Here is a 23,940-nt window from a genome sequence, read left to right on the forward strand (position 1 = left end):
GGTTATCCCTGGATTCCGGGTGGTACAGCACTTTGTGTTCGAACATTATCATCCTAAAGCTAGATGTGCGCTCATTGAAAATAATTCAAATTCATTAATTTGTGGGCATTCTTTTCAGACTCCAGCCAGCTGTTCGATATGGTAGCGTGGCTGTGTGTGGGAGAGGTGAAGTCGGGTGGGGGACGAGGAGTTACGTGATTTCCCTTTAATGTATCTGCACTGTAAACAGCGCTGGGTTCTGCACACTGATTTCAGCAGGCAGCCAATGTCAACACTGACATTTTCAATCTCTTTCTTTTATGTCACATTAGTGGAAAGTGACCTGTTGTGTTTGTGGAAGCTCTGGAATCCCGCAGGAGAAGGATCACTCAGCACCATGGCGATCTGCCAAGTACAACTTGTTCCGAAACACAGTGGCTCTGAGAAGTTGCATTATCAACTGAAACACAATGTTGGCGTAGCAGGAGGTAGGTTAGACTGTTGATTAGCTGAGTTGTTATGGCCAGTGTTCCCTCCAGGGTACATTGCACCTCTGCTGCAAGGCTCTTCCCTTTTTTCTCCTCCTTTTTACTTACGTGTTGTCTCATTCCCTGCTTGGAGGTGGCCACTACAGAGTTCAAAATGAGGCCCTGCTCTAGTACTGTACCACATTCAGCACAGATTTTGTACGCTGAGAATTAAGGGCCGTCACTTCTGAAAAATAGTTTCTTAAACTGCTCAATTGTTCAGAAGTCATGTTATGTTTGTGATAAATATTAAAAGTGTAAAAGGCACTAATTTAACTTTTAATTTTATTTTGGTATCGTGTTCCTTTAGCCTATCTTATGAAGGCAGAATTCTTAGTGTCATCTCATACTTTAATAAGAATATGAGAATAAATCACCTAATCGGCCAGTTGGAAAGAATAAAAGAGCTTAGTCAATAGAAAAGGGAAGTAACTTCCAGATTTCTGGTAGAATCAGTAGCACTGTCTTATTTTTTGGTAAATCTGTTGCTAGCTAATATTTTCAAAATAACTGACAAATTAATTTCTCTGATATTTATAATTGACACCAGACACAGAATTTGAATCCAGTCCTGTATTTCAGTCCCCACATTCCATGTAAAGTTATAGATCGGGAAGTTTTAGCTATTGTAAAAATAATGAGGAATTACAAAAATTAAAACCAGATTTAGTTTTGAGTATCACATTACCCTTGTAGGATGCAGGAATGTTTTGAAAAAAAGATATGGCTTTTCTCTGCTGGAAATTTTACCATATGAACAAATCAGTTATAGAATGGCTTAATAAATACAGAAGCTAGATTTTCAGTTTTTGAAATTCCATTTCAGAGTTTGAGTTTTAAACAGTTTTCAAAAAAAATGTTTTCAGTTAGCTTCCAGGACAATATGATTAGTACTACACAGGAGTGAGGTTAGAGAGCAAAAATGATGATTTAAGCAGGATTCTTTTCGTAGGTTATAAAGTCATGTCTAGCTACCATTATATTGCTTGTTTAAAATAGTTTTGCTGCTCCTTGTGAGCTTCAGTAAAAAAGTGAAGTTATATTCATTCTGTTCATTTTCACACTTCAGAAATTTATTGAGGTATTGATTGCAGAATCTTTACTACTGATGGAAAACTGTAAGTGAACAGTTTTGCAACAGAGAAACAGTTTTTATTTTTATTTTTTACTAGTTCTCCCTGAAAATAGAAAGGTTGATTCTGTTGAATCTTTAAGTTGACAAGATATTTATGTTGACCTCAGTGTCAACAGGGTAGATATAGTGCTAACAATATTTAGTCTTTTTTCTTTGACTGAATCCTTGCTTAAATTAGTCTTTTGGAGTTCAAAAGACAGAATGTGTGTTAAAAAGCAAATGCATTTGTATTGTTTCAAGAACTCCTGATTAACACAAACAAACTTGAGAACAGACTGGAATTTACATCAGGAGGTCTTAACTTGAGTACTAGCAGGAAAGGAAGATACTTCAGCTCACCAATTAAAAAAAAAAAAAAAGCGCTTACTACAGACAGATAATATAAAACAAATTGTCAGGTAGAAAAGAGTCATCTGATCTTTGTCCAGATTTCTAAACATCTATTCTCATGGGCTTACTTTTATCTTCAGTCCTCAAATCCCTGAGTACACTTTGTGGAAAAAAATGGACTGTATATGCAGAAGGGAAACACACAGACTTTTATCAGAGGGTAGGTAGTGAGACTCTTGGACCCAGTGTTTCCCTGCTGCATGGGAACCACAGAAAACTGGGGCAGCGTGCAAAAGGGTAAACCCTCCCTATAGCATTGCACCCGGAGTCCGAGCTGCACAGAGCTTGGCAGGCTCCACTGGCAGGAAGGTGGAGCTTACTCTGCTTTCCCTTCACCCTGCTGGTGATTTATAAAACCCACTGAGGCACCTCCATCATCCTCTGTAGTCTCTGCTGCTGCAAAACCAGGGCCAGTGAGCTAGAGACATGGAAAAGAAAGACAGCTGTGGCAGGGGTGAAGAGTTGAGTATACGTTTGTGTAATGTCTGCATGTAAAATAAATGAGTAAATACACTAGAATAAATTGGGTAAGGTAGGACATGAGCTGGATACAAGGAGTGAGGTGGGTAAAAAGTCTGGAACTGAACAAAAAACTGTGTTAAAAGTCAATGTAAAATAAAAGTGCTAAATATGTGGAATAGACTTTAAGAGAAACTAGAATGTGTATTTGTGTAATATGCAAATAAATGTGGTCTATACACATTTATGCGTAATATAACCTTCAGGGCCCAGACGGAAAAGAAGAAAGGCTTAATCTGAACAGAACGAGGGGCAGGTTGATACACCATTTTAAGGAAGAATTGGATGGCTGCAGAACTGTTTGAAACAATATTTGCAATTTTTTGTTGAATGTCTGCCTTAAGGATTAAGGAAATCCACATGAGTTTTTTTCACTGACTAAACTAAGCATCATATCGGACTGTTTGTTCACATTAGTGGCAAATACTAGGTCATGAGCTACACTTTTCCATTCAGAAATACTTTTACATTGTTCACTTCTATAATACTTTCTTAACTGAGACAGTAAAATTGATGGGAAGAAGCTGGCAAGCTTTAAGCAAAATTAACATGTTTTTCATACTGCTATTGCATACAGTCTTTATATGCCATTACATTATTATATGGATTGGTACATTCTCTCCTAGAGGTATCTTATGGGGATGAACATGTCCTGTTGATGAGGAATATTGTCATTGAAAGAGAAAATGTTACAATAATCCTTGTAAAGATTATCATAATTGCTGTATCCTGATCTGAGTCCCAAATATTTCTTACATGTGCACGTCAATTTAAAAAGGCAGGTAATTGGCAATGTCAGCACCTTCAAGAATAGCAGAGAAGGAATAGGTGGTGGTTTTTTTTGTTGTTGTTTTTGTTTTTTAAATTAAGCAGCACAGCAAATGCAGCTGTCAAAAGCTGCAAGCTTACAAATTTTGTTATTTAAATTCAGGAACACCAAGTACAGTAAGAAAACAAGCATATAGATTGAAATAGTCAAAATGTAGCACTTTCTTCTTTTTGACCTTTTGTGCAGATCTAAACAGGCTGCATAAGGTCTCCAAAACCTGCAGCACAGAAGACAAATCAATAAGGCACATTGTGAGCTGGTTGATCTTTGATTTTTCAGGGGACCTGTGGCTAAATGTTACTTGTTAAAATCTCAAGCAAAGACATTGTGTTTGTCTGAGATTGTAAGGTTTAATTACATTTTTTACATTACATTAATTTACAGATTTAAAATATTGCCCTAATGTACCATGCTGAAGCTTGAAAGCAGTAAACACATCTTTTGCAACTGCTTTCTATGTACTGGCACTTTTTTGAATGAAATGATGCTGGGCTCAGTCATGGAGTCCTGTTCATGTCAGCCATCCTACTAGGTCCGATCCCTAGTGAGCAAACAAGTAAACAGATCCATTCACTTCATCTTCACATAACCACAAAGGTACTCCTTCCATCTGCGTTGACAGATCCTAGTGTCTGCACAGGTCAGACAGCAATATTATGACATCCCTGATGAAAGAAAAACAGCTTTAGGTAATTCAAGCACTGTGGTGCAACGCATACATGGAGAAGACATCAGCAAAGTCATATGCTTACAGCTCCTACACTGGCAGCTTAAATTCTGACCCTACAGAAATCTGCGATGTTTTGCATTCACAAGGTGAAAGGGGTTGCCTGGCATTCTGGTATATTCAGGAGACCATTACTGGAAGCAAGTGACGCTTTAGATAGGCTATTCTTTCTATAAGCGAATAATTATATTTGAAAATATACTTTAAGGAGTTCCACCCTCATCAGAAGTCTTATAACAACAGCGCTGTAGTTTTGTATTTGTAAACAAAATGGAAAATGTGATATTAATTTAAAAAATTAAATTTAAAGTTTCTAAGAATGCATCAAGAAGTGCAATAGGGACTAGAGAAAGTAAACTATAATACATATCAGAATTCATTTTCATTTAAAAAATAGTTTTTAAAATCAAGCCATAAAGTACAGAACTAATTCTAGCAATCATGAACCCATTGTCTTTGCAAAAAGTGTGAGCTGACACTGACAAAAAGTTTTTGAAGGATGAAATGTGCAGGCAACATCGATTTTTTTTAGCTTCATTTGGATATGTCATGAATTTAGTTCATTAATTATAGTCTTCTTAAATCATTGGAATGAGAATAGGATCATCAATGTTTTTTTTCTCTCAGTCCTCCATAAGTGTAGTACACTCCTCTTTGGGGTATTGAGAGAATGTATGGCTCAAACATATGTACCCAGGACCACGTGCGCAGGGTCAGACCAACAGAGCAGTTTCTGGAAAATGAAGTTTGAGCAAAAGGAGCACTTCATGAGGTCTAATTCTACAGCCACACCCTGCATGGAACTTTCCTTGAAGTCACACACATTTTTATGAGATTCCTTGCCCTACTTTTGCAGACTCCAGAGACCTAGAGAAGTATCCAAACTTGCATGTGTTTGCAGGAACTAAGCCATTTCATTTCCTAAGGACTTAGACTAGAGGAGCAGGTTATTTCTGAATTATGGGAAGCTTAGATTCAGATTCAGGTGCTTTTGTGACATTGAGTAATCATTTAGGATGCATCTTTATGGATAAATATGCCTGTGATAGTGTCTGTAAGGCCAAAATCCCTGATGACCTTAGTCTTAAATTGGGATTGCCTTTATGAAGTCGTAAAGACAGACTGTAGGCAAACTGCGGGGAGTCTCCAGAAACACCCACTTTTGCAGAGTCCTTCCAATATGTCCTTGCAGGCTTTCGTGACCAGCGGTGTCTCTGCTGCCTGTATCACTTATTCCACAGAGCAGCCTGCAGCATCTTGCCAAAACCTCTTGCATTGTGCTGTGTACAGTCTGGCAGCTACTGAGGTGACATTTGGAAACAATGTTGATATAATCCAAGAGTCTAGCCAAAGCCCATAGAAATCATTATGTTTTGGGTTAAGCTTGAAATCGCTTAGTGTTTTAATTTCCAACCTGTACAATGGAAAAAAATATACCACCTTTTCTCCAGATTTTCAGTCTATCCTTTTTAGATTGTATGTTTTCTTGGGCATGTATATTCATCAAATATATCATCTAGTATATTAACTGCATAGCGTCTACAAAAATTTGGATTCCAGTTGCAGGTCTTCTAGACACTATGACAATTTAAAAATGGTTTTCCTAATATTAAGCTATAATGTATTTTCAAGTTCAGTGTCTTTGATCTGTTTGTCAAATACCAAGTTTCAACTCAAACTTGTACAGAGTGGTCATAACTGTGTGATAACTACAATCACTGTGATGTGCTTATCAGCAATCTTCATTGCAGTTATGCGTACTTTCTTTATCTTTAGCTGTCTCTCTGATCTTTCTCCATGCTTGCAGTTGTATGACCATTTCTGGTTTTATACCCAAGAGCAAAAACTGAAGCAGGAGGAATACAATGAGGGCTTTAACATAAACCTATTGGATATTGTGTCATTAAAAGCAAAAAACACTTCCCATGAATCAGGACATTTAAACTATTAAAATGGATAAAAATACCATAGTATTCACAGCTATAATTAACATTTTTTAAAGAAAAGAAATCCACTTGTCTGTAAAGAAAATGCCATGGGAACTAAAAAGAGGCATTTTGTCTTGTTAATCACAGCTGTTATACAAATTTTCATGTCTGATCTACTGCGTAGAAAACTGTAATGAATGAATAAATACTAAAAGCTTTGTTTAAATAACAAGCCAATATGCTCCCCCCTCACAGATGAAAAAGACAGAGGCTGAAGTACAGAACAGCTCTTATTCACAAACATTTTCAAAATGGATGAAATACATGAGTCGACACTGGCATCGTGTTTATTCAGCTTCCTGCCATTGATACTGTGATCTGTCATGGTATTACTCCGGCTTCACTGGGGATCACCTCTTTGGAGATTTTGACTTCGGAGTTGTGCTACGCTGGCTTCATGTTGATGTTCATTAACTGAATCCAAATTTCTAGCTTGCCAATATAAGGATGTTTAATTAATTTAATCCACACTGAGATATGATGGAGGCAGCAGACTCCTTATAATGTGTCTCCTTGTACAACTTCATAGCTAAGCTTGTTTACGTTGTAAATTAGTAATTAAACTCGGTTGAATATCTGAATGATCAACCCTTCAAAAATCAGCTTCAAACTACCTGTAGTTGTTGTTCTTTCAAAATGGTGGCATGCAAATTTAGGCATTTCCCTCACCATTTTTTTTCTAAAAATGTATTTCCATAAATCACTTTACCAGTCTATCAAATGAAAGAATATAATACCTATCTTTTTTCAATGTGAGCGTAATTTGGGAACTTGACAAACTCTTCACAGTGGTTTGAGTTCTCCAGATTACAGCTTTTTGTGAGAGGTAAAAACCTCGAGAAAGAGTTAAGGATGAAGCTCTTGAGTGATTCAAAAAGCACCTTCATGTGAAAAGGCCTGGAAATAAAGTAAGGGTATAAATGAACTTATTCTCATTCCAGTCCTTTAGCTGCAAGGGGCCTCGAGCATACCACATGCTTTTTCACTTTTAGAGACCCTCTACGTAATATAAATTAAAACCAGGGCATGCCTTTCCTTAGAACCTCTGCCAGGCACTTTATTTTCATAGCTGTCAACTTTAAAATCATGCTTTCCTGTCACTGATGTTTTGATGGAGGTGGGAGAACAGAGTGTGCAAGTGAACTCTGACGACTTGAATGAAAAGTCGGACCGCTTTCTTTCTGGCCTGCAGGTTCCTGGCTGACCCTTTTGCATGGAGGTGGGGGCAGGGAGCAACATCAGTCTAGACAGAAGAGGCCAGCGACTGGCTGTCCACTCAGGTTTCAGATTATAAATGAATAGTGTTCAATTTCTCACAGATGTTTGGCAGCCGCTTTGCTTTCACTCTAATCATGAACAGGATTTCTTCTGCCTGAAGAAAGCAGTGACCGATAGACACACACAGACGTAGAATAGTCCACCTCTAGAGCTCTGGTGCTGATTCCATGTGCTGTGGTTTCAAACTATCAGTTAGAAAACAAGTTCTTTAAAAGTGAGATCACTAGCATTATAGTCTTGCTAAATACATTAAAGTATTCAGACCCAGCACATCTTCTTTTAAAGGCTGGAGGGTTGAGTGTTTGTTTCATATGGAATGTTAATTGTCAGCAGGTTTACTTCAGGGATAAATTTAGTCCTTTAAATTTCAAGTCAGAGTATATCTGTAAAGACTCTTCAAGGATTAGGTGCAAGTTATCACCATCTTCTCCAAATTGAAAAAAAAAAAAAAAAAAAAAAAAAAAAGTAAATTCACTTAATGTTAACTGAAATAAACAGAAGAAGGATGATATAGGTTGAATGCTTTTATCTGTGAGAATATCATAGAATATCCATATTAGAGCAGTCAACAAAATATGATGTAAGAACGATGACAGCAAAAGAGACCCAGTGACAAATATGATATGATATAAAGGAAATATTACAGATTAAGCCTGGGAAGAAAATGTTGTGCTTTCTGTAGCTACAGGCTAGTATTCTTCTGTTGATGAGCATCCCAAAGGGCTAGTTCAGTTATTGTTTAACTTTTAATTCAAAATATACAATGATAAAATTAGGAAAAGTATATTACTTCCTATAAAGTTATCCCAAATACAAAAGAACCCAGTCATCTAAACCCTACTGTGCCACTCCTTAACAGGGATTCCATTCCAAGAGGTGTATTGGGCGACACAAAGGGAAACATTACGCTTTAAAAAGGAAACAGAAAATGTAGACTGAATAGCAGGAAGAACTTCGTGAGAGAGAGACCCATTAGATTGTGAAATAAACTCCCAGAGGAAGCGCTGGAAATAAAATCACTTGGAACATTTAGGAACTGATGTACAGAGCCTACTGGAAATGTAAGGAAAAGGACTGTCATCATTTAGCAGGGCAAACGAATAGTTTTGTCTTAAATTATGAGGGACTGTTATCTATTACAGCAGTATGTATAACTGAAGTTTCTAGACACTATCACAATTCAAATAATGTTGAAACAATAATACTGTCTGATTAACACTTGGAAATGAAAACTAGTGTAAGACATTTAAAGAAACTTCAAAAAACTGCTGTTCACAGTCAGGGTAGATAAAGAATAAGAGCAGGTCAATAAGGCATAAACCGAAACATTTTAGTCTAACATCTCTCTATCCATCATTGTTTAAAAACATTTGCATTGTTACAGAAAAGAGGAGAGGTTCTTTTAAAGGCAGAGGGTGAGTGTGTTAATTTAAAGGACTTTTTTTTGCACACTTTCAAAGGACATACTGAAAGGACAGAAATGTTTGAGGAGGATGCGGGTGAGTGAATGCAAAGGACCGATTGGAATTGGATTAATACTTTGAAAAGAAACAACATTTATAAAATCAATTTTCCATACTTACGTGCTATAATTACCTATCTGTGATTTGTCAACAAAGGAACAAAAACATGTCTGCTGGCCTACGTTTCTGCGAACACCATTCAAAATACATATTTGGATTGGCAAATGCTTAAAGAATTATTCAAACAGCAGACCAAGAGTTATTGTGCAGAAAATTTGCAAATTATCTTGCATAATTATTTAAGTAAAAGAAAATCACAGTTTCCACGTGTTTTAAAGCTGCTTGCAGAAGAAAATATTAAATAAGGAATTTCTGATATGTACATTCGTTCCATTTTCAAACTTTTCCATGTATGCTTCTGAGACTGGGAATTCCGTACATTGCTAGCCAACATGTGGCTGAAAGGCAACATACCCAGTTCATTTTGAACCGTGTGTGTCTTCCGTAGCTCTCAGCTCTAAGCAGGGCCTCCAGAAATTAGGAGAACAGGCCAAGGATACAAAGTTAGGTTTTTGGAAAGTATTACAATTATCAGGACATCTTTAGCAAAGAGAGGCAAACAACACAAAGACATTTAGGAATCCATTCACAACTTGAGGCTCTTTTTGAGATAAGGCATGTCAAAAGATACATAAAAATAATAACAGGAAGGGTGCGGATATATTTTGAGAAAAGACAACTCTTGGTTCAAATAATCTAAACCAATTGCTTTCAGCAACTAAGTTTCTTTAGTTTCATAGTTTTTATCAGGAATCTTCTCCCATTCCTGTACAGTACCACCTTAAAATACTGGTTAACTTTATGAAAGCAGAATCAATCTCAAGGGTTTGATTTAATGGACATGGCTGAATATATGCCTTAAGGAGTTGACTTTCTAAATCCGTATTTTTGAGAGCATATAAATTTGTATTTGTCCAGCTGCAATCTGCATTTTTTCTTTCACTATGGTCATATATTTATGTTTCATATGAAGCCTGTCTCTGATGCCTAACTAACACCAGTGTCTTTCAAAAAACACATGTTCACTGGTAGGTAAGCAGATGCAACATGGAGTTGGAGAAAGCAGGGAATGCTATGTAGTCTTTCTCAGAAGTGCTGACTTTTGAGTATGTGCATACTTTTAGAATTGTTGTCAAAACGTAACATACCATGAAGTGACAACCTCATAGTACAGAGCAGCAAACCAAAAAAAAAAGTCTAATTGTCTCAGGTCAAGAGTCAGTTTCAAACATACACTGAGGTTCATTCATCTATAGTCTGTGTACTTGCTGTTTGTTATCTTATATTTCTGCTGCCAAGTATGAAAGCAAGGGCAAACAACTTCCTAGGTAACATTTTACTGCAAAGTCTAAACAAGAAACATATGGCCTCAGGCATAGAAGTCTGATTCTTTCTTTAAAGGATGGCTTTCCCATTCTAATAGGAAATGGCAAGCTGTCAATAAATACCAGATCATAATAATTATCATTATCAGTATTGACAGAAAGTGATATTTTTTCTACAAAATTCTAAACTTCTATAAAATTCTAAAATTTCCAAAGAAAGGCTCTGATTCTCCAGATGTCTATAGATTTTTTAGACATGTAGTGTTCCTACAGAACCATTTTCTGCTTCTCTAGGATGTGTGGGTTTTCAATCCATACTACGTTTTGGAGGCCTTTTCTGCAAAGGTCCACCTTCTGTTGAAGAGGGAGTTGTGTTTCTGTCCACAAACTATGCAAAAATTTTATTTTATGTTCTCTTGGTGTTCTTTCCAATTTGGGAAAATCTCTCTGTCCCAATTTAAAGTTACAGACTTCTTCCCTTCTACCAAAGTATTTATTAGATTATTGCCATTGCTTCTTACTGAACTTTCTCCCCTCTGAAATACTATGGCACATAGGTCAATAGCTTTCTTAATGCCACTGGGAAATCCAGACAGGATTGGAAATATGAAATTCCTGGCTCTTGCTACAGTACCCAGACCACTAGACCACATTTTTTGTGTCATGGAAAATTCAAACCAATTACTTTGCAAGGTTTCTTGGTCTGTTGCTTCTCTCACCCTGTTTGCATTGCTTTTTACTGTGGTAAAGATAAAAAAAAAATAAGATTTTAGAGTTAAAACTCAGCTTTTAATGAATCTGAAAACTAATATCTTCTGAAGAATAATACTTCTAATACCCCAAATATTCAGACTACTACCAGGTCAATCAGCATTCCAGCGTGGGATGACATTGTTTTTTTCTGGCAGTAAGTAGCCCACATTATGACTTCACCTCTTAAATTTCCTCAAGAGGTTGGTTTTCACTAGAAGTGCAGTTTTTCCAAGCCATATTCAACTTAACCATAACATAATTTAGGCATTTAATTTGTTCCATATTCTTGCAGCTGCCACTCTCAGCAGTTGAATGGATGTCACTGTATTTTCTTGAAGCTTGGGAGCATGGGATTTGTTTAGGCTTTTATAGAATTCAAGAAATTGAAGGAACAAACAATGAAACCATTTAGAAGTATTTTTGTATAAGTACTTATGTATATGTATGCATACAAGTACATAGATATAAACACATACATGTGTGTCTACATTGTGGTCATGTTTTCTGTTGAAAAGTAGCTTGGCTTACTTTTTATAGCGTCATGCAGATACTGCCCCTTAGAAACAGCCACTGCGTGATTTTTTTTTTTTTTTTTTTTTTTTGTGCAATATGACATAGGCATGGGCAGGCTTCCACCCTTCCCACAATAGTTTTCTGGGCAGTAAGCATTTTGCAGGTGTTCTGTGGCAATCAAAGATATGCCCAGAGCTTTGCAATATCTCAGTGTTTCTTGGAGCAGGGATGGCGAGTAACCACAAAGGATATAATAGTAGTTATAATTCTGGTACAGCCTCAGGAGGAAAGCATCGGAAGAGCTCTGAATACACTGTGTTTTGATCCAAATGTAGCTCAGAAAAGTATTTAGAGATTGGGTGGAGTTGGACATAAAGGGAAGTGAAATATCTGGGTAGAGGAAAAGAGGAACAGAGGACTGGAAAACAGTGAGAATAAGGTGGCTGGATGGTGAGAGTACAAAAATTTAAGAGAACTTACAGGAGAAAGTGGGCAATGTGCCAACAAGAACATAGGAGAGGCTAGACAGGACCGCTGCAGATGGAAGAACCTGTTGTTGTATTTTCATCCTGAGGTTAGTGCATGGTAGGCTGCAGGAAGCAGCTGCCAGCTTGGGTGCATCTGTCTCAATGTGGGTAGCCAGAAACAAACTAATGGCTTCACTAAGCCTGCTGCAACCGAAGCTGAGATAGGTAGCATAAAAGCCCCAGTGTATCACCTGTACATTCCATCCTGATGAACTATAGGTTACTGACAAAGATGTTAAACAGCGCCAGTCCCACTACTGACCCCTGAGGAGCTCAACTCGTTACTGATCTCCACCTGGGCATTGAGCCATTGACCATGACTGTTTTGAGAGCAGCCATCCAGCCAATTCCTTACCCACTGAGTGATCCATGCGTCAAATCCACATCTCTCTAGTTAGAGACAAGGATGTCATGCAGGATAGTGTCAAATGCTTTGCACACGTCCAGGTGGATGATGTCAGTTGCTCCTCCCTTACCCACCGGCACTGTAACCCCATCACAGAAGGCCACCAAAATGGCCAGGCACAACTTGCCCTTAGTGAAGCCCTGGTGGCTGTCACCAGTCACCTCTCTGTTTTCCACGTGCCTTAGGAGAGTGTCCAGGAGGAGCTGGTCCATGATCTTGCTGGGCACAGAGGTGAGACTGGCTGGTCTGTAGTCCCCCAGGTTTTCCTTCCAGAAGGCTGTCACTCAAATTAAATATGGTTCAAACTGACACACACACACACACAAAAAGTGATAGGAACTTTATCGATTAATGGGGGCCCTTTACAGTTAAAGCACTATATAGCAGTTCAGGTCTGATTCTTTCTTTTAGGCCCAGGAGGATGTGATATTACGTATCTTGTAAAAACAGCTGCTGCTTTTGTACGCGTGTATCGGAAGTAGATAACTTCAAATAATGCCTTGACATCTATATACGGGAGTCATATCAAACTCCCTCTGTCTGCTGCACTCACATGTTGGGCTGAAGTCCAACAGAGGGAATGCGTGAGCCTGAACGGTAAATACTGAAGATCCTGTTAAAATTGTTTTTCATTGTATGGGGCTAAAGTGATGAGGTAGGAAGGGAAAGGTCTTCCCCATAATGCCACAGAAGTGCAGAATCACTTTTGGCTGCAGCCCTAGTTACTCCCCTTCAGAGGAGAAGTGCAATGCAGGATTAAATAAGGTCATGGTTTCATCTCCCTCACACCTACTTCATTCTGGTGTGCAAAGAACTGATAAAAATAGAGCCCCATATCGAAAGTATGTGATGAGGAGGGAAGAGAGGAATTATAAGAGAAAGGTGAGAGGAGAGCTTAGGACACTCACTACCTTCCTTGTGAGGGGAGTTCACACTAGTTCACAGACTGTCCCCTTGCAACCATCTTTATAGCAGTAGGTTGTTGGGGGCACAGTGGCCAAGAAGCTGAATAGCTCAGATGCAAGCCTGTCTGTTAGTTTGATTTTCTACTACTCATGTCAATCTCCTGGCTACATTTTATGAATGGAGCTAGTCGCCTCCCACTTGTTGCTTCTGCGCTAGACAGGAAAGCAAATGTATGACTTTTCAAAATGGCATGGCAGAAGTCCAAACATATCTAACAGAGGAAGGAAGCAATCTTATCAGCTTTTCTGGCCCATTGATAAAAACATACAAGGAAATCATTCAGCTTTAAATGAGGAAAAGGAAGTCTTAGATAAAATTTAGAAGTTGCCTTGGGAATTTTTGTATCACATCAATGAAAATGACATGTACAAATAACCAAGCTTTCCAGTCTGTATGAAGTGGTTTATTTGTGATATCAAAGCAGAGCTATTTACAGTTTTTGACAAGCTTCCCTACAGGGAATCAGTTAACATCTTTTCTGGCCTGTCTACTTGGTCACGTACCTTCTATCTAAACTGTTCTTTATGGAAAAAAAACTGCAGCAGCCATCCTGAAAAAAGGTTTTATCTCCATTCATGCCACAGAGTCTAATTCTTAGTCAGCATTACACAAGGTGTATTTTTTATCCTGGTCTTATTTGTTTCACTGGAAACTTTAATTATTCATATTCAAAGCAAATCATAAACATATATATATATATATATATTCTTTTTCTGTACCTGAGCTAATATTTCCACTGGCAGTGTGTCATGCCACATGAAAATACTGGTTCAAGTTATCAGGAGCTCTTGATTCTCTGCAGTGTACCTTATTTCACAAAACAGACATATCCGGTGCCTCGTGTTTTCGTTGTTCTTGCTTCTAGCAAAATATTCTATCACATAGTGATTCCTGTGACATGTGATTTGTGACAACAATCAAACACATACATAATCCCAACCTAATTTGTCAGTTTAGCACTATTGGCATTGTTTGTTTAGATCTATAGTCTGCAATAATTCAAGGTACAGTAAGTTAATTTCAGTAAGGCTTGAAATAAAAAAATATATTCAGTCAAAAACAGAACTCCCTTATATTTCGATGATAAGTGTAGTAAGGGTTACAGCATCGGTTGTTTGTCTTTGAAAGACGTTATTCTTTAGGTGTAAATCCTGGTTAACGCTGAATAACTGTATCTTCCTGCTGAATTAGTGATAATTACAGGTGTCCAATATCTAGACTTATTTTACAATAGTGGTATTAAAAAAATTATAGTGGTATTAAAAATATATATATTATAAAATTATAAAATTAACCTAAAAGAAAAGTGAATGCTCTGCAAACACTGGACTTTGAATATAAGGGTTGCATTTTTTAATGTAGCTTTCATGTTTGAACTTAGATAAGAAACTGGAAAGTTTGAGCAAGCCCTTGTGGATGCAGTGTGTTCCTTACCGACTGCTGAGACAAATAAGCAAATTGAGTATGCAGCTAAAGCTAGATTCTATAAATTAAGTGTGAGTCTGTGCATGCTTAAAATACACAGAAGGCAATAACTGACAACAGTGTACTCCGTTGAGTGTATCCTGAGAGTAGAACAGTTGTTTATTGGCTTTCACTGAGAGCCAGATGCCTATTCTTGCCACGCTCTCTCACTTGCAAATTTGGTCATCTACCAATCATTGCTTTGGTATTCCAGAAGATTGGTATTGGTATTTTATTTTTTATTTCAGAGTATTTGATCTCATCATTTTCAGTTTTATAATAGGTGACAACTGCAGTTACCATTCTGGGCAGGAAGTTTGAAGCATACTTTCTTCTTAGGAATTTAAATGTTTTTCTGTGAAGAAATAAGCAGATTGTGTACATGTATCAAGTACTAAGTATATACAAAAGAGAACTATATGAGATTCCTTCCCTCTTGGAACAGCTACTGCAACAACTACTGTTCAAATCAATAAACAAGAAGTGAAGGAACAACCCTAATATCATGAATCTTAATACTGTGATGGGAACCTGATAAATGCCCCAGACAACAGAAAAAGCCTTCTCTCCTACTTACAGTTTCTGTTCTAATCAGAATAATACAGAATTCTGGCCATTCTACCTGCTTTATTATTTATTTGTTTTAAAGCTTCTTGTTTTGTTATCATGGACTCACTCTGAGGTTGTCAAGCCCGATTTATCAGAGCCCTGTTCTCACTGACCTTTAAAGTACAGCATGTTACTGCAGCAAAATCAGTACCACAGAAATGAATCAGTTGACATATCCATGGCCTTTTACAACTTCCAGAATTTGTGGGGTCATAGGATCTCTTTGTACAGTTCTGTTAGTCTGTAGGTCAGTAATATGTGAGCTAAGTCAAATCTTAAAATCTCTCTGTTCTGTTCTGCTCTTACCTGTTACAATGGGAGAGATGCTTTGTACACAGCAGAGGTGAAAGTATATTGCTGATCATCCAGAAAAACAAGAAGAAAACTCTTAAATTCTTACAGAATCAGCTCAGTAATTGTTTTCCATTTGTGAAAATATGACAGTCCTTCCTGGTTGCTGGTCATTTTTCAGGCAAAAGAGGCAGAAACCAAAATATTCAATCATCCCATGCAGCCTCCAGTGTAGTCAAAACAACCTCGAGCAGAATGACAAATGCTGCAGACATCGGTCCAGTCAAGTGATTTCTTCTGCTCTAACAAGCTGTTAAATATATTTATAACTTTTTCGCAAATACTCAGACTGCCTTCCACTTTTGGCCCATTTCTGGTTGTCTGTAAAGGGCAGGATTCTAAAATAGAAAGGGGAGACATCTAGGCAGCCTCCATGCAAGCTTAAATACATACTAGATGTAGTGTAGAAAAGAGCTCTGAATTATGTATAGGTGTAACTTTTTGTCATCCACATATGCACAAATGCACACGTGTACATATATATGTATATGCCATAATTATTCTTTTCAAATGGATATTAAACACCAATGGCTTAAATGCTGAATGAAATATGTGTTTAAAATGGAAGAATATTTCAAAACTCTATTTCAAAACACAGATGACATGCAGAATTTCTGATGATATGATTTACTCTTGGCAGAAAAAAAAAGGATGGACTATATAACATAGACTTCCTGTTCACACTGTTTCACAGGAGCATCTAGTAGTGCTCCAAATACGCTTCCTTATCATAATAGAGTGATAAATAGTAGATAGCAAGACCCATATGGTAGTGCAGTTGCCTGAATCTCTTAGAAATCTATGGTTTGGAAGCTATTAAAATACATTTTCTCCCTGTGTTTTCTTCAGGTTCTGGATCATTCCTTAAAACAGATCAGTTATTTCACTTGTAGCTAATACTGGTGTATATCTGGAGTAATTTATTTGACAGTTACTCAGGGATGGGTTATAAGAGACCCATTCTATGCTCACTGAAATTGACAGTCTCTCTTTATCTCTTGGAAGTGCTTAGCCTCCAAAATACTTATACAAAAGCATAGCAGCCCCACACTTGACTTTAATTCCTCTGTGCACTGTCTGTTCCAGATGTGATGTTTTCAGTCTCAGTACAAAAAGGGAATTCAGACAGGTGTAGCACAGGTTTTAGTTTTCAAGTAGGTCAAATTGCAGTTAAATCTGATAATAAGAAATAGGCTAATTGCCTCAGGCCCAATTTAACAAGAATTAGTCCTTTTATAAAAACACTTCTCTTACAGAAAAAATGGCATTTCTTTTTCTCTAGGTGAAGGAGGAGGGCAACTTTGCTTTATTTTTAATATCACAGTAAGCAAATATTAAATTTTAAATCCTTACAGAGAGACATCCAAATATTGTGGTTTTAAGTAATCAATATATACAAGGTATAATCAGCTAGCAAAAGACTTCATTCTGAACCCTTCTTAAGAGCACTCCAAGTAACCTATGAAAGAGAGAACAGTCTTTAGTTTCTTTTAAAGATTGCAATTTAGAGAAAAATTTTCACAATCTACTTGAGCTCACAGAGTCTCGCTAGTGTCGTAGGCAGGAGCAGAAACAGGGATTGACTCACTGTCTGCATCTCTGCACTCTTTGTCTAGCTGGGAAAAGAGAAGGGATGTGGCAGATAGTTCCTGCTCTCCCATGAGTGGGTAGGATCTCAGTGTGTTGCCAGAAGGTTACTCCAAAGTGGTTCATGCATTGTGAAATATGATTTTCACCAGGACTTTGATTCTTGGTAATCAAGTACGCCCAGTGACATACCCCAAAACTCATTATTAGGCAGTATCACCTTTGATATAATTCCTGAAATGAATTGAACTGGGGGAAAAAATAAAAATAACATGTTAATAATGCTGATAATTTCCTGTTAGACTTCATTTTACTTTTAACTAGATCACCGTTGTTTATAAACCCTGCTTGCTTTGTTGGCTTTATTTGAGAGGGCCTATGCAGGCTTTATATTTTGCTGAATAAGATAGAAGGAATGGGAAAAATGCAGACATTTAATATATATTCTTATGGACTTGCACATAAAATGTTTTATAATAGGTGTATCCCAATTTATTGCTTCCCTACAATTATTACTGGAATAGCTCTGCCAAAACAGTGATAGAACATATGTTATAAACTATTTACAGCTTCAAGAGCAAAAGGGAGGGTCATGTTCTTTGGCTGGCTATATGTCTGTTACACAGGAGAATATGCCTCTCTTCTCTGAGAAAGCTGAAGTTTTGTTTCCCATCTATCTAGGTACCAGAAAATATTTGTTATAAAATATGATGTTAATACCGTATAAAAAAAAAAAAAAAAAAAAAAGAGAAGAAGAAGGAGAAAAGATTGATGGGGTAAGAAAAGAGTAGGTTTTTTTCCTCTGGCATGGAATTACATGTCTGTACTTTATTTAGTGAGCAGGTTTGACATTTATGCTGTGTTTATCTCAGTGTGGCATCAGAGATCTGGATTTCTGTCTGACTATAGGAAAGTCACTTTGCCCCTCTGTGCATCCATTTCCACTATAACCTCTTGTTAGTCTTCATTTAGGATGTAAATCCTGTGGGGTTGAAAGCTGACTATGTCTGTGCAACCCCAGGGCCTAAGTTTCAGCTGCAGCCTCTGTGTATTGCTGATATACAAATATTACTATTTCTGTTGTGATTCTAAATGAGCCATTTCATCTCTTTGCATTTATTTCCTCAACTATAAAATGGGACAATAACTCACAAGAGGGTTATGAAGATTAGCTCGTCAATGCTAATGAAATATTTTGAGTTCCTCAGATTGAAAGCTTTTAAGAACAGCAAAATAGTGTTGAGCAAATGACAAATGTATTCCGTTTGTGTCTTATTAATTTACGTATGCTGTATGATTGACTTCAAAAATGCATTTTTGATTGATCAGGTAGAATAGTCCATCTGATGCCAACAGTTAGTTCAGTGTTGCAGCTAGCATTTTACAACTTTGTGCAAGGGCAGTGAAGAGAAGGGACTGTGCATAAGTCTGCTTCAAGAATACCAGGAATTTTAATGATTTCCTGTGTCAAGTCTGAGGGTCCTCCTCCACCATTCAGGAGTGACACAGTGTAAACAACAGCAGAGTAACCTCGAAAGACGAGTGAGCTTTCTAAGAATTAGAAACAAATCAGTATGCAGCTTTTTTTTCATAGTATACTGGAGAACAAGCATACCAGAAGCCTGTTCAAATTTCAATTAAGAAAATGAAACAGCAGTTTGTATCAAAATCTGACTCATTTTAGCTACTGAGATCTGGGCTAACAGTCTAGCGGTAACACCACCGCAAATTCACAAGGAACCATTCAGTCTTTTGTTCTCCCAAACAACCAGAAATTAGGGAACCTTGCTACACACAGGATTTACAGGACAAGGAATTTCAGCACAGGAAATTATACGGAGAGGCCAATATCAAAGAGTCAGAAAAGCCTATTTTTCCCAGGAATCCATGAAATAAAAATGAGAGAATAAATAAAAAGAGAACCTGCAAACTTCTAACAAAGATGGAGACCAAAAATCCTTTTCTCCAATACATTTTTCCTAGGGAGAGAGGTAATAAGCTCTAACTGTGGATAGAAAACGTCCCCAGAGATGCTGATGAATGGCTAGGCGACTGGGTCGATAGTAGGAGTGTGTAAGTAAGAAGATGGCAGGATAATTTTTAATTCTGAAAAAATATTTTAATATTTTTACAAGGTTTAAGGTCTTGCTGGAAATAATTATTTTTCTTACAGGATTTACTTAGCAATTCTTGCAGTTCTGTTGAATTCGGGCATGTGTAGGTTAGAACCAATATGTTTTTAGCGTTAGAATGCTCCAGAAAGGTTTTTAAAGTCAGAAATATTCCATATTTGTTTCCAATTTGCATGGCAACAGGAAACTATCATGACATATTTACATTTGCATGTGTACACATCTATATGTGTGTACAGGGAATTTAAAAGTACAATAATCTTGGAGGCACGCTGAATATGTTCAGACTGAAGGAGAGAAAGAGGCAGGCTGCCTGATAATTGAAGAAACTTTCCTCTTTATTCTGCGCAGGCAGGCAGGAAAGGGAGTGCAACATAAGCAAGACATTTCATTTGTGGTTGAATCCACAGATGAGCTATTGTAGAAAGTATTCTCCAAAACATGCTTACATGAGAGATGGGGCACGTGGTAGTGATTAGATTTAGTACCAGCAGGGCAGCTTTATGACACAGAAACATTACAGTTTGAAAGCTGCGAACTTGCTTCAGTGTCAGAAGGCTGCCCCTTTCTTGTTACAGAGCCTTAATGGGAATTAGTGGAGCTCTGCACCTTCTCAGAAAGTGCTCAGCACCTTTTAGCTTCAGCTGGTGTTATGGTTGGAAAGATTCAAAGCTAGAGACAATGTTTTCTTGTAATAGTCAAACATGCTGGAAAACAAAGGGGAAAGCATGCCTCACATTCCACTGAAGTCAGTGGTTTCTGTCTCTTTTTGCACTTCAGATCACTTCCAGTCCCCTTTGGCAGAAAGGCAGAGCTTGTGTTCAAGTCTGTGTTGTCTGCTTTCATACATGGCTCCTGGGCTTGCACCTCTCAGACAGGGAGTGATGTACCCTTTGTGCTGTTTGTGCTGTGTCCAGTCAATGCCTTCTTGCCTGTTAGCCAATAGATTACCAATAAGAAAAGAATAGATTATAAAAAACAAATGCATTTTGGTTGGTTGGTTGGTTGTTTTTTTCTCTAGATGATAGCTGTATAAGTTTAGTCAGTGGAACATTTAGTTGGATTTATTGGTACATTGGATCTATAAAAACATGAGAAGGAAAACTGATAAGTGTTTATTTGTCTGCACATGTCAATAATTAAATAAAAGTTTGGCAACACAATACCTAGACACAACACCTAATACCTTGTGATTCTCAGGGCATCCTTCAAGCCTTGATTTAACAACCATTCCGAAGAACGTTGAGTGCTATTCTTTGGGATTCTTCTTCTGCTAGAAAGAAGATTACACAACAGATGGGAATGATTTTAGGATCAGTTTACTTTAACCAAATTAAGAAGGTTAAGATAATTCTTAATTGTAGAATTAATTTATTCATTGAAACATTTGAGAAAATACTTTACTATCTCTAGAATGTGTTCGATTTAACACATTTCAACCTTTATGTGTTTCTCTGTTTCTGCTTTTTTATCTCTTATTTTTCTAGACTATAAATCAATAGAAGGCTAAATTTTCAGGTCTGGACTTTGCTTCAGTGACTATTTTTCCAAACGAGAGAGAATAGAAACATCAATAGTAATAAAAAACACAGAAGACTCTCCACTAAGCATATAATTGTTCCTCCAGTCTCAGTAATTCCTGATTGGATTCATGCCGATGAATGACAGAATCCCTATTAGTTTCATTTTTTGATATAGTCCCTCTTTCAGATTTCCTCTCACATTTCCCTTTATCCTTAAACTATTGCTCAGGAGAGCACTCTGAATGACAGACAGTACCAAGTCAGCATTTCATATATAACGTCAGTTGTTTTCTAATTGTTCAGTTTTATGTACGGATTTAATTTGTTCGTTTAACAAAAGGCAGGGTTACATGAACACATATGATTTAGCAAATATGCAAGATTGTATTATAAAAATACACAACTACTGAGCTTACTAAAAGGAAGTGTCAGGGGCCCTCCCAACATGCATTGTTTGTTACTTTCCTATTCAGCCACTATAAAGAACTCATTAAATGCCAAATTATTTCCCTAAACAATGAGCAGCACTGGTTCCTCTTTGGCCTCCGTGCTTATTAATTTAGAATTACAGCTTCCTTAATTGATACATAGATTCAAAGGAAAAGGAAATCCATCAGTGAAACTATTTTTGAGTCAGTTGTGGTCAAGGAAAATATCAAAAATAGCCTGTAATGATGAAAACAGGATTCAGTTTTCAGGCCCCTAAATCTAAAAAGCAGCAATATGATTTTTTTTTCCAAACATCCTCACATTTTATTTTACCCTTAGGCTGGGGCCGTGTGAGACATCAGCCTGATGTGTCTGTTGGTTTTTGAAGTTCTAAATGCTTGATAGCAGAAGAGTAGCTTTCTCTCCATTTGAATGAAAGCACTGCTTGAACAGCATTTTGGTATGCAAAGGCATTTATGTTTGTGAATGAGAAGAAATTCAAGATATTATTTGGGAGAGGTGGAGCAAAGATGGCATTACATAAAGCATTTCAGTAAAGTGTAGTAGATGTATTTGGGGAAATTACAGAAACTCAGAACTCTGAAAGAAAGAAAAAACAGAAAAGCCATAAAGGAAAAAGAATAATAAAGAAAAAGTCTTTTAAAATAGTTCCATTGAAATATTGGCTATCAAAGTGTATGCAAAGTATATATCTAAAGAACACATCTGACAGGATAACAAGTTAAACTCACTGAGGGTTTTGCAGGTGCAAAGCCTATGTAAACTTAATGGGTGTGTTCCACAGAGTGCTGACATCTTTATCTTCCACAGAAGCCAAAGGGAATTGAAAGTTCTTAGTATTTTGCAAAATAAAACCCATGTACAGTTCCCCCCCCAAAAAAAAAAAAAAATAATAATAATAAAAATATATATATATATATATAAAAATAGAACCAGTTTGATTGTAGTAAGCTATAGTGAGACACACAGTAATGGGATAAAAAGTGATCTGGTACTGCCTCCTGAGCACAGCTGAAGGCAGCTGGAGGCCAGTGGGAGAGCTCTGGCAGGGTTGACTAAAGAGAGAAAGGAACAATTGCTGTGAAAGGTCTGTAAGCCAAAAGTTGAGCAAAGACTGATGTGTAGCTCAATGCAACAGATAGAAGGAGAATAAAATATATACTGAATGAATGTAAAGTTTTGTAACAGCTGGAGCAGTGCTGGGGTCAGACAACAGACAGTGGAGATCACAGGATGCCTCTAAACACAGCAGGCTCCAGCAGAAATCAGTGGCAACATTATTAGTAGCAGGACATCTGTTAATGAATTTAGGTAACTTCGGTGACAACCCTGCATGTGGTGCTGGTCATTTAGTAATGCTTCTGGGCTTTGTCAGGACTGACCCCTATCACGACCTTTCACGACCCCTAACAGTACTGGTTTACAGAACTGCTAACTGGTAGTTACATTTTTAGCAGAGCTTCTCTGTATTATGTGAATTCACTTACTGTGCAGAAAAAAAAAAAGAAAAAAAAAAGAAAAAAAAAAAAGCTTATTAAAGGGCAAAATAACAAACCATGTGATGGTCAACATCATTTCATGACTCTAGCCACACCTCTGTTTTCCCGAGTCACACCAATTTTCTGGGTGTTGCTACTGGGAAATACAACAACTGAATGCTTTGCTAGCACAATAACAGAGTTCTGAAGACACTGATACTATTTTCATTTATGTTGTGCTCTTATAAGTACACTCAGTAACTTCTGACTTATTTTCTCACAGAATGTGCAGCACGGTCTGGGCCTGATTTTCATGAGCCTTCATTGCTACCATAGCACATGATAGATTCATCTGATGTTGTTATATTTTCCTATACTAACCTTTTGGGGGAGGAAAAAATAAATAACGGTTTGACACACACACAAGGAATGTTGGTCTGCAACCCAGGTCAATGTAAGCCTACAAAATTCCTCTTGGTTTTATTGCTGGCATTGTCGTTAACAATGTTCTGTGCCTGTTATCTGGTCAGATGAATTCTTTTTCTGTTATTTCAAGACATTCCAGTACATTGAGCTTAAAGCTGTCATTGATGTGTATGCAGTTTATAAAATAATGTTACCATTACCTCACCATTTCTCCTTGCAATAAGATATCCTCCCTTCCAGTGTTCTGCCCTGCAGTATGACAATGTCATGTACTCCTTCCAGTGATTATTCCTCAGTAAAATCTATGTCTGTGGTTTTCATATTACTTGAATTACTGTGCTGTTGTTGCAGATTTCCTCGCATTTCTGCTGAGGGATAGTGTGGAAGGTTATTTGGTTTTAGGTGCTGTCTGACTTAGAGCAACTGTGTCTGTAAGCAGTAGTTTGCTGCCCACCTCATTTTAAAGGCAGCCAGAAAACCATTTCTCTCTTTTCAGTCTGGGCCTCGATAACAAAAATTTTGTCTCACACCGGTG

General features: G+C 37.4%; 1 protein-coding gene across 1 annotated transcript in view; it reads left to right on the forward strand.

Moving 5' to 3' along the window:
• The first annotated feature begins 376 nt into the window (after positions 1 to 376).
• NXT2 (nuclear transport factor 2 like export factor 2) overlaps positions 377 to 23,940 on the forward strand; it is a 52,371-nt gene continuing 28,807 nt past the window's right edge. Inside the window, exon 1 of the mRNA XM_084294224.1 lies at positions 377 to 467. The gene's annotated coding sequence lies outside the window, so the exon portion shown is untranslated. The remainder of the gene's footprint in view (positions 468 to 23,940) is intronic.

The sequence above is a fragment of the Netta rufina genome (genome assembly GCF_964035555.1).
Source record: "Netta rufina genome assembly, chromosome: 12".
NCBI classification, from domain to species: Eukaryota; Metazoa; Chordata; class Aves; order Anseriformes; family Anatidae; genus Netta; species Netta rufina.